The sequence below is a fragment of the Paramormyrops kingsleyae genome, chromosome 11, assembly GCF_048594095.1.
Source record: "Paramormyrops kingsleyae isolate MSU_618 chromosome 11, PKINGS_0.4, whole genome shotgun sequence".
Classification (NCBI taxonomy): domain Eukaryota; kingdom Metazoa; phylum Chordata; class Actinopteri; order Osteoglossiformes; family Mormyridae; genus Paramormyrops; species Paramormyrops kingsleyae.
In genome coordinates this window covers 10,425,500-10,438,060 of record NC_132807.1, presented here as the reverse complement: position 1 = coordinate 10,438,060, position 12,561 = coordinate 10,425,500, and the positions used below count along the sequence as shown (strand labels likewise).

Below are 12,561 nucleotides of genomic sequence, written 5' to 3'. Positions count from 1 at the left end.
CCCGACCCACTCTCCCCACCCAGCCTGCCTGCTCGACCCCACCCACTCTCCCCACCCTGCCTGCTCCGCCCCACCCACTCTCCCCATCCTGCCTGCTCCGCCTCACCCACTCCGCCCACTCCCCTGCTTTTCCCTGCTCCACACTACCCACTCTGTATCCTCAGTAGAGAAACTTAACTGAACCGGTGCAGTTTACCATAAGCGTTAGATTTGTGCTCACGGCTCCTAGGACACACCGTTCTCTGCATGTGTGAGTAAACACCATACAAATGGCAGCGTGAGGGGGCAAACTATCATTCTGACAAGTTTTATGAATTACTCAAGATGTTCCAGGTGCTCCGGCCCCTGTTGTAATTTGCCTATATCTTTACCATTCTGCGGCAGTGGCAGGCAGCTGACCGGCACGGGTGGTGTTATCTGGGCACCTGGAGGGTGGGGGAGCGATTAATTTGGGCTATCGGGGAAGGTGAGTTTGAAAAGATCCCAGTAAACGAGCAGTACTTCCAAACAGCCGAGAATCCTTACCTCAGGCTTTCGTGTGCAGAGATATTTATGTTTAAATCCACATGTGGATCAGAGACGGTAAAAAGAGCTTGAGCTCTCAGAAGCTTCCAGTAGAATGGACAGCAGCTCATTTCCCAGCTATGACCTGCCATACAGTCACAGCTGAGAAAAAAACAATGACACTGAAATAGCACCACATCCGAGGAAAGGCTGCTGTGGTATCACCCCCTACTGGTGGGCAACAGAATCTGCACATCACTTTATTTCCTCAAGGTTTGGTCCCATTCCATACATTCACTGTGACACTAACATCAGACATATCAAAGGCATTTTGCTGGAATATTTGAGGCCCTGCGGTTCCTCCCAGGGAGATGGCACATGCTCAGGAAGCTTCAGCAGGGAATCTGCCCACCATCCTAAAACTCAGAGGTGGACGAGTGCCTGGTTCCCAGCCGCTTGGAGCTCCTCACACGACATTCCCACTAAATCCAGCAGTTACTGGTTCATCAGGCAGAACATTCTGCTCAAGCAGCGCAGCGGTTGCTGACAGAGGCCGGCACATTCCCTCAGCCGGGAGGCAGCCGGCTGCCATGGAAACCCTAAAACAACAACACTCAGAACAGGCCTGAAAAGGGAACATGCGGCGTCTGGAGGTGCGAGCATGTGAATGGCGTCCGCGCAGCCAGAATACACCAGAGCTGTAATAGCCTCCCCTGATTGGCTGGCATCTTTGGACATGAGTGTCCAGACGGCAGCCAAGGGGCCAGATGCACGCTGCGGAAACACAGAGCTGAGAATATGTGGGGGGGGGGGGGGGGTTCAGCCAATGTGCAGTGCTTCCGGAGAGGAGACTTCACCCTGCCAGACACCCCCCCCCCCCCCCACACACACATATTCATTTCTATGGGAAAAACCCAAATCCCAACAATGACGACTGTGACCCCCACCCAGCCCGATCCTTAACCATAAGTAACCAAAGAAAAAACAAGACTTTTGGCATTTTTAATTTTTTGATCGCAGTCATAGATTTTTTATAAAACTGAGTTTTCCATTTCGGAGACTGAAAAAATGTCCCCACAAGGTAAGAAGTTACAGGTTTTTTTTTATCACATTGTGGAGAAATCTGGTCCCCACAGTGCAATAATGACACTCTCACTCACTCTCACACTCACTCTCACACTCACTCTCACACTCACTCACTCACTCTCACACTCACTCACTCACTCTCACACTCACACTCACTCACTCACTGCCCGTCACCCTGCCTGGAGCTTCAGTTCAGCTGCAGTGACCGTCTTGTGTGGTGCAGTTCCAAACCACAGGCCAGACGGTGCTCCTTCAGAACATCCACAAAGCGCTCAGGACGGCAGAAGAGCAGCCTCGCAGGAGAACGCTCAGCAGCTCACTAACCATCTATGGAGGTTCTACATAAAGCAGCTTTCAATTCAGAGACGCTAACAGCAAAGGTCTCTAAGTTAAGGTGTCAGTTTTTATTACAGCAACAATAAAGTAACATTTCAAGAAGCAATGCATGGATGTCAACTTTATTATGCATTTATTAACATGTAAAGCCTTTGGGTTTGATATATACACAAGTGAATAATCATTCAAAAATCTGCATTTGTTTTATAATGTAGTTAATTTGTTGCACTAAGAAAGCCTCTCCACGCCACAGGCTCGTCATCACGCCGTGTCTGCGGGCCAGGGCTGCATCCTCTTTATTCAAACAAATATGTATACATGCACAGCTGTTCCAGGGTCTTCCTGCAACCAAAGCTGGTCTAATCGCTAAACCGCCACAATATTCCATGCGACTCAGAAGCACAGGGTGGGAGACGAGGCTGCATGCGGCCCAGGAACAGCGTCTGCGCTGGGGGGCTCAGCTGGGCCGGGGGGGCTAAGCTGCGGCCGGTGCCTTTCACAGCTAACAGCTGTTGCCTCACATAAGAGCCTGCTGCTGCTGAAAGACAACTCGCTTCCCCCACTGAACTAAGCTCATTTTAACCCCTCTGCCCTGACGTTCCATGGGGAGGGGCCATGGCGGGGGGAAACGGCGCCGCCCTGGGGGATAACGATAACAGTGCGCACAAGAGCCAATATCCCCCACAGCCCCTCCCCACACACACTCCAGGTTTCTAAGGCAGTCCTTCTGCAGTGGCCCATTGCCTCGCAGTCCAGCCCACTGGACTGGTTCGTACCATTTCAAAACCCCCCCCCGCGTTGAGAATGCATCCCCGTTAGCCAAACAAGCCAGCCAGATAAATGGGCCCATCCCTGGCAGACAGGCAGATGACAGACAGCCCGATAACCGGAGGCCTGTGAGAATCACACCCCCCCCCCCCCCCCAGCCACACTGGCTTCCCACTGTGCAGCACTCCCCTCCCTATCTGGAACCAGCCAGTCCCATTGCCCGCACCCCTCATTCTCCAGCCGTGCCAGAAGATGGGACCGAGTGCTGGGATGACGTCACAAAGGGAGTCAAACTGTTTGCCACTGCTACAGGCAACTAGCCGGCCAAGGGACTCTGTGACATCATAAGGGGGGGATGGAAAGTCAAGGGTGTCACATCCTTTGGGGAGGGGTGCCCCCCAGGCACGCCAGCGATAAGAGAGGAGATGAAAGGCTGAATTGATGAGTGTTCAGGGGTCTGAACCCAGACGGCGCGGGGCCCCCCAGCCCTGGAGGGGGGGGGGGCTCTCACACTCACCACAACAAAGCAGCACAGTTTTATAGTCTGTCATGGAGCAAAAAAAAACAGGTACTGAGAAGAAAGGAGGGACATCAAGAATATTCGCAAGCCGTGATGCTCATCATGCGTATAACATTTCAAATAAATAAATAAAAAACACAAAAATGTAACCCATGCAAGAAAACATACTGCAGCAGAGACGCGACAAAGGCAGTAGGCATTTGTAGTCAACAAGCTGAAATGAAGTGTGACTGCATGGTCTGGAGAGGCCTGCGCACTTAAAAACAGGTCATTCCCAGCGACGGGGCCCACTGAGAACCGCATCCAGCAGCCTCAAGGAAACACAGCAGATCCAACAGAGATACACTTTAAATAGGAACAAAGTTTCACAACAAATAGCACACTGGAGACCGGAGCTGGGCTGCGATACCATCAGAGGAAATGAACTTCTGAGCAGAAATGACTGTGTTTCAGTGAGTGTGGGGGGAGCTGCGATTATTCTCATCCATTCAAGGTTTTTAGCTGAAAACATGATAAAAGTGAAACTGTTGGGCATTATGGGTAAAATGTCTAAAAACATTTACATGCTTTTGCCCTGTTGACCATTTATGGTAAAAACTATACTGAGTGACCCTGATATACATTAGGGCTGTAAAAGCCAATCAATAATGTGATGATAATTAGCCATAAAAAGTTGACAATGAATATTGTCACTGACTGGCTGGATTTTCACAGTTTGCTACATAAATTGTGTACAATGACATCACCACCTAGCAGTGTTAATGTTGGTGTGTTCAGTGTAATCGTTAGCAAGCTAAATATGGTGAAGACAGTCTGTTGAGGGTCGCCATGAGACCAAAACATCAAAAGCATTGAATCACTTTAATCTTGCATCGTCAAAGAAGTCAGTACCCTGGAGCAAAGCGAGCTCATTCGGCACAGCAGGACGACCAGAAAGCACAAGCGCCTGAACAGAAAGCCAGTGCCAGTACTGGTTGAACCTCTAGTTATTTTTTTAATAAGCATTTGCACTTATCTTTAAACCCTCTATATTTTGGCCCAACTATTCAAATAGGTTATGGTTTGTTAATATGATTAATCAATTTTCAAAATCATTTTTTGCAGCCCTAATATACAGTGGTGGAGAAAGAGCACGACAGCCTACAGCAAGAGAACACTGCATAAGTGAGACCCCAGGACAGCCTACAGCAAGAGAACTCTGCATAAGTGAGACCCCAGGACAGCCTACAGCAAGAGAACTCTGCATAAGTGAGACCCCAGGACAGCCTACAGCAAGAGAACACTGCATAAGTGAGACCCCGGGACAGTCTACAGCAAGAGAACTCTGCATAAGTGACACCCCAGGACAGCCTACAGCAAGAGAACTCTGCATAAGTGACACCCCAGGACAGCCTACAGCAAGAGAACACTGCATAAGTGACACCCCAAGACAGCCTACAGCAAGAGAACACTGCATAAGTGACACCCCAAGACAGCCTACAGCAAGAGAACACTGCATAAGTGAGACCCCAGGACAGCCTACAGCAAGAGAACACTGCATAAGTGAGACCCCAGGACAGCCTACAGCAAGAGAACACTGCATAAGTGACACCCCAGGACAGGCTACAGCAAGAGAACTCTGCATAAGTGACACCCCAGGACAGCCTACAGCAAGAGAACACTGCATAAGTGACACTCCAAGACAGCCTACAGCAAGAGAACACTGCATAAGTGACACCCCAAGACAGCCTACAGCAAGAGAACACTGCATAAGTGAGACCCCAGGACAGCCTACAGCAAGAGAACACTGCATAAGTGAGACCCCAGGACAGCCTACAGCAAGAGAACACTGCATAAGTGACACCCCAGGACAGGCTACAGCAAGAGAACTCTGCATAAGTGACACCCCAGGACAGCCTACAGCAAGAGAACATTGCATAAGTGACACCCCAAGACAGCCTACAGCAAGAGAACACTGCATAAGTGAGACCCCAGGACAGCCTACAGCAAGAGAACACTGCGTAAGTGAGACCCCAGGACAGCCTACAGCAAGAGAAATCTGCATAAGTGAGACCCCAGGACAGCCTACAGCAAGAGAAATCTGCATAAGTGAGACCCCAGGACAGCCTACAGCAAGAGAACACTGCATAAGTGACACCCCAAGACAGCCTACAGCAAGAGAACACTGCATAAGTGACACCCCAAGACAGCCTACAGCAAGAGAACTCTACATAAGTGACACCCCAAGACAGCCTACAGCAAGAGAACTCTGCATAAGTGAGACCCCAGGACAGCCTACAGCAAGAGAACACTGCATAAGTGACACCCCAAGACAGCCTACAGCAAGAGAACACTGCATAAGTGACACCCCAAGACAGCCTACAGCAAGAGAACTCTGCATAAGTGAGACCCCAGGACAGCCTACAGCAAGAGAACTCTGCATAAGTGAGACTCCAGGACAGCCTACAACAAGAGAACTCTGCGCTCACCGCCTGCCCTCCATCATGACGATGTCTTTAGCCCATTGAACTTTCTGCCCGACTGTCAAACCCAAGTCTGCTGGATGCTGACATGACACCTTTACATGCAACGAAGATGCACGAAATACTGAAAATGTCCTTTTCAGTATGAATACACAGTGACACAGAGAGAAACATATATCAATTTATTATTTCCCTGCAGTCTCTGAATTGCATTAGAATAAAAATAAAAATCCATCCAGCCGGGTGCAGTAACACCTGTGTCACCCCAATGGATGGTTGCGGGTGAAGGGGGGCGGTCTGGCCCACCTGTGTCACCCCAATGGACGGCTGCGGGTGAAGGGGGGCAGTCTGGCCCACCTGTGTCACCCCAATGGATGGTTGCGGGTGAAGGGGGGCGGTCTGGCCCACCTGTGTCACCCCAATGGACGGCTGCGGGTGAAGGGGGGCGGTCTGGCACACCTGTGTCACCCTAATGGATGCTGCGGGGGAAGGGCAGAGGTCTGGCCCACACGGAGCCGGTGCCCGGGGCTCTGCAACGGCAGGAAGCCCCGCTTGCCGGGCCAGCGACGCCACAGGAGAGCTTCCGGCTAACAGGACGCTGTGCAGCACTGGCCTGTGGATCAGCTGCTCCATCAGGAAGCGACAGACTCGGGGGGGACTCAAGAACAAAGAGGGAGAGAAATCAGCCTCATGCTGGGGGAGTGGGTTGAAGTCAGCTGACGGAGCCCGTTATCCAACAAACAGCAGCGTCCCAGATTTAAACCCTGTCCTCCCCCCCCCCCCCAAACCAAATGGGAGCTTCCCCCAGTCGGCAAGGTCCACACGGAGAGAGGGATGGGAAGAGCGGGAGAAGTGAAGCCGTGCGTGCTGCCTCCCGCTACCCATAGTGCTGTGCGTGGCGGGGGGGGGTCAGGTACATGGCAAATGGTGACAGTGCAGCCTCGTGTGACAGCTCCTTCCTGAGGGGCTTTCAGAAGACATCCCTGGGGGGCTACTTTAACTCGTCTCCTTATTGTGCTTCACAGGCCTGTTATCTCCACATCGCCCCCCCCTAGCACCATCTTCTCTCGCGTGCCCCCCCCAACCGCCGTGGGCTGCCGTGTGCCGGGGGGGGCGGGGCGGCGACACAGACTTCCCAGGGGTCTGTGCACCAAGAGTTCAGGGTGTCCTCAACGTAACAAAGACACGATTCCTCCCTGGTTTCCCCCCCCCCCCCAAGCAGGTCCTGACAGCTGTGTAACAGGAGAGGTTTTTCACTCTCTATCTTCACACCGCACAATGCAGGGATGCGGGCCCCCCTCCACCCCGTGTCCATAGCAGCCCCCCCCATGTCCCCCCCCAGCCTCCCCTGCGTGATGGTGAGTCAGCCGCTGTACTGGTAAGTAAAACAGTACAATATGAATCGCAATCTCCATGTCGAGGGCTGGCAGGCCTCGCCGCGAGCCGCATGTTTAAGCAACTTAAACCAATAAGAAGAATCCACACAGCTGTGGCACGTCTGCGCTGTTGGAACTGCGTCCAGCAGACATGGGGCGCATTTCAACAGTGAGAGCATGCAGCTCGGGGGGGGGGGGCTACCCTAAATACCCAGCAAATGAAAAACTGATGGGAGGAATGAAGAAGAAACAAAAATACTGAAAAGGAAAAGTTGAAAACAGGCATGACAGACAAGTCACAGCCCCCCCCCCCCCACCCTCTGCTGAGAGACAGTCACACCTCACAGGCTGGGGGTCGTTACAGCATTTACACCACGACCAACGGCAATACACACAGAGGGTCACACTGCTCCTACGGGGGGGTGTCCTTACAGACCAGCTTCCGGGGTGCCTCTCTCAGAGCTGCCTAACTCACTTTGTCCCATTACAACCCCCCCCCCCAACACATTCTCAGGGAGGGAGTGCGGTTACCCGTGGCTCAGTGCCTGTACTGCGCAGACAGACCATACACGGTCGGCTTTAAGCCCCCCCCACAGCAGTCTGAGAGAAAAGCCCATCATCGGTGTACGGAAACCTGCATGCGGAATAAAGCGGGATTATCGCCATTCAGGCTGCTTCCAGGAAGTAAGACGTCAAAGTAAGGCCTCAAAGACCTTGTAACATTAGGCCCCTTAATCACTGTGAAGAGAGAGTAAATGCTCCCTGAGCCCCCACAGCAGACAGAGGCACATGATACGGTGTGGCTAATGCTAACGCTAACCGCCAAGTGAGACAGACGCCCAGCAGGGCGGGGCACCCAGTGGCAAACGCCCACTCGGCCAGGTTCACACAGTCATGTGGGCGATCCTCAGCATGTGGTGGGGGAAAAGCAGCAGTTTACTGGCCTACATGACATCCTCTAACATTTCTATTTATTAGACATTATTCCCTAAGGAACTGACATTTTGGACGTTAAGATAAATAACCTTGCCACTGCTGAACACACCCTGCCAGACAGAGTGCCTCATTTATGCAGCACAGACAAAGCTGCGCAGTGTCACTGTGATAACGCACCTCGGGTTATCACTGACAACAGTAAACTTTTAATAAAGAAAATAAAAGCACTGGATGGCATTTTAAATGCATGGGTGAAGGTCAAAAGCAAAGCAGAGCTGACTGACAGACACACTGCGCAGGCAGACCGGGAGACAGCCACACTGCGCAGGCAGACCGGGAGACAGCCACACTGCGCAGGCAGACCAGGAGACAGCCACACTGCGCAGGCAGACCAGGAGACAGCCACACTGCGCAGGCAGACCGGGAGACAGCCACACTGCGCAGGCAGACCGGGAGACAGCCACACTGCGCAGGCAGACCGGGAGACAGCCACACTGCGCAGGCAGACCAGGAGACAGACAAGGTCCCAGCAGTGGGGAGCTTTCGTGGGAAACGGATCTTCATTTCACTGGCTCTGAACAGGTCTTTAGATCCTTTGGGTGAGCATTTCGGATGACAGGTTGCGTCTTCTCCTTCCTGGAGGAGTCACGTCCTGCTGCTCGCCCTGGGGACCTGATAGAGCCACAAACGGCCAAGGTGGGGTTGCCTTTCCTGGGACCAATTAGGACCCAAAAGAGTGAATAAGACCAAGCAGGTGACGCAGACAGCACCAGCCCCACGCCGAGCCTCTGCAAAACATGGGGGGGGCTGCTGCTCTGGCCTCACCGCTAATTCGATCAGCCATTTGCCGCCTCTCAGGCATGGGGGTCCGTGAGCGCCCGGCCCGGCCTCTGATATGGGATTCAGCGGCGCGTGTCTGCAGATGCCGACTGATAAATCTTCAAACGAGGGGAAAAATGGCCACCTGCCTGATGAGAATTCTGCGACAGGGGGATGCAGGAACCATAATAACTGCGTCATGCTTCAGGGGACGTTTGTCCTTTCGTAGGTCGCTGCATACAGCAGAGGGAGAACCGACCGAAAACAGCCAAACGGAGGTGTGTGAGCCCCTCGGATCAGGACCGCGGAGCCAGCAGCAAAGAGGAGGAGACAAGCCACTAATAAGATGGGGAAAGAGTGACAAGCCAATGACAGACCAAGGCCAAGGTAAGAACTGACAGCAGATATCGACCCGGTGCAGGCAGCGGACCTGGAGATGGGTCGCGGGATGCCGAAGCCACGGGGTACGTTCCGAGAGCTCAGAACAAGCAGCGCAGGTTCCAGATACCCGAGAGTGGTGCCACACTGTGGGCCCCTACAGGAGGGCCGGGCTATCCTAAGACGGGCTGTTCAAGCGGATCAGAAATCCATCGTGCTCAGGCGTGTGCTTGGCTGGACAGGTTCTGAACCGGGAATGATCCTGGAAGAATCATCGCAAGCATATCTGGATGCCTGGAGGCATTTATAGAATACCAAAGGAAATGCATGTCTGGGTGTCAATGCCATTCCTGCTGCTTTGTGCCATGGTATAAAAGTGGCTAAAGCACCAGGCTGCGCAGGCAAGCACCAGGCTGCGCAGGCAAGCACCAGGCTGCGCAGGCAAACACCAGGCTGCGCAGGCAAACACCAGGCTGCGCAGGCAGATGTAGTTACGAGCATCATACTAAAAAGCAGGACAGAACCAGAAGTGCCCTCTGTGCAGACAAAGGCAGGAGAGACAAACCACAGCATTTCAGACTTGCATGGGGGTGACTTGACAGAGTAAGAGCTGTACCCAGGTGGGGGCTCCTATCCCTACTCCCCAAAGAAGCGCCAAAGGAAAGGGAGGCTGGGGACAGACAGAAACACTTAACGCACCTTCCAAAATGAACAGCCACCTGCACAATAGCGAGCCTGAGCCTGGCACCAAGACGTGTTTACAGGACAGTGAGGGACTTAAAAGCTAAGAGTGGCACCCGACGGCAGGAGAGCGAGGTGCCCCCCCCCCCCAAAAAAAAGTCTCTGTAGCCACAAGAGGAGAGAACTACAAGAGAAAATGTCTAATAGCAGACAGAGCAGCCGAGGGAGCAGAGCAGCAGACGGAGCAGCAGAGGGAGCAGCAGACAGAGCAGAGCAGCAGACAGAGCAGCCGAGGGAGCAGCAGAGGTAGCAGAGCAGCCCGGCACCTGCCCGTAACAGAAGCAAGGGCACGCTTCTCTCTCGTCCATCACTAATATTACCCCCCATTTTGTCAGCACTCCAGCAGCTCCCACCCCACCCCTTCCCTGACAAGCCGCATTGCCTCTGCAATTTCAACTGTGATTGGAAAGTGATGGTGGATGCCAAAGACACTGCAATTAACCTTTTTAATCGCACAGCTACCAGCAGGGAAGGCGCCGGATAACGCTGGGAGGCATCTCTCCCCCCCACCCCATCACGCACACCCCCCCCCTCCATCTCCCCCGCTCCCTCAGAACTGAGCTGCATAATTCTCAAGATTACAACTGCACAGTGGTGTGGCGAAACTCCAACCCCCAATGCTAACATGCTCCTCCTGCATTAGCATAAATTACCCAGAATGCACACAGACTGCGATTCAAGGGAATCAGCTCAGAGGCAGCGTGACATCACCCCCCCCCCATCTCTGTACCATTGCTTTTCAATTATTTTGACTCGGGCAGCACGCTATGCCGCTTTAGCATCATTGCAGTGTGTGCAAGCGGAATAATCACATCACAGGATGTGCAATGTCAAGTAAGAAAAATCAAACATGTCATGCTACAACTTTTTTCCTGCTTGGTACAAAAAGAAAACTTACTTGGCTCTCATTTTCCATGACTAATGTAGTGAGTGACAGAGAACCACCAATCACAATTAGGGCTGGGCGATGCGATATTAACAATCACCATCGTATGTCATTCCCACATTACAAGGACTGCAATAGTGAGCAGTGTGAGATCAGGCCTTTTCATACCTAGATACTGTCTAGATAATATACTGCTGCATACCGTATTTTCAAAAAACAATTTTGCAAGAAAGGTCTGATATTTTGATGTTTAATTAAAACATTTTTACTGTCATAGGAAACTTAGCAAGCTTTGCTATTTTAATGATTGATCCTTATCAAGATTATCTATCATATGTTTAAAATCAGCCTAAAGTTTACCGCTGCTTTTGCACGAGCTCTGTATGTGCTCTCTGAGACGTGCTCTTAATCATTTTCGGTCTTGCTGTTCAAAATCACTACTAGACGGGTCTGTAAGAAATATTCTTATTTTGAACTCCTGAATCCAAGCCGGCTCTCCGACTCCCGCGACTCCACAAAGGAAGGTCAGCGGCGCGGGGAAACATTTGTCGGAAACCACGGCACTCTGGACGAAGCCCCCTCTGGCAAACTGAGCACAAATCCTTCCTTCCCAGGGGACGGCGAGAGTCCTTGTCCTCGTACTCGTACGCGGTGAGCAGCAGGAGTAGAGTAAGATCACGTCCATCACGCGGAGGTGACAGCCACCTCCGTGAAAACCGCTCTCCGGAAGCATGCGTTTAAACTCCAGTTATTCTCCAGCTGCTGGAGGAATTCTGCGGCAGCGCCATTTCCAGGGATACGGGTTCGAATCTGGCCTTTGCTCAGTTTGCATCCTCACTGTATCCATGGACTGAACCCCGTTCCTCACATACGTGACGTTTTTGTGCTGTATACTCCCTGTCTGATGTGATAAAATATTTGACCATGATATTGTTCCTCATACAAGTTAATACCAATAATTACCACAATATTATTTATTTTGCTTAAAATTCTTCTTAAGCAGAATCTTAAAATAAAAAAAATACCACAAATTGAAGGTACTTCAAACTGAAATCAAATTTTAATAAATCATTCATAAAACAACAAACCTTCCTGTTGTGGAACGTAACACTAGAAAACGCTGACAGTGTGGTTTGTTCTTTTCTGACTGAGCTGCTGCTTGTTCCGGGGGGGCGGGTTTGACATTGCCGGTGTTTGTGACCGCAAGCATTCATATTCTGTATGTTCTGCTGTATGGGGCTGCACCAGGCTCTGCTCAAACAGCCAAATTATTTGCCACACTACTGATGCTTTCTTACCTTGTTTAGCCACAATCTCTCATTTTTTACAGATGCTGTGGCTGCTGTGCCATCGCCTTCTACACCTTCTACAGCGACACAGTTTCTTCTGTGGAAGCTCTCATCATCATCCGCTTCTCACATGTGTTATCAAAACAGCAGCGTGTAGCGTGCTCCGCTAACGCAACCAACCCTGCTGTGCGCTTGTTGGCCATAGGATGTCTATTTTTAAAAGGCCATATGATTGGCAGGAATTACGTTCCTTTCTGCAACATGATTGCTTGATAGCACACATCAACCTATAATCCTTACTGACAGTTTATCAAAGTTTCTCACTTATTGTTTAAATTTTATACAACACTAAGTGCACATACTTACTTATATTATCCAGTCTTAAATCATACCATAACAAGAGAGAAGATAACATTCTATCTCTGACCACTGGAATTACGTAAAGCCAAACTGGCGACCC

The 12,561-nt window shown here is 51.4% G+C and overlaps 1 protein-coding gene across 10 annotated transcripts in view; it reads right to left on the bottom strand.

Moving 5' to 3' along the window:
• Positions 1–12,561, bottom strand: part of LOC111840745 (neogenin-like) — a 115,872-nt gene that overhangs the window by 60,140 nt on the left and 43,171 nt on the right. The gene's annotated exons all lie outside the window — the stretch shown is intronic.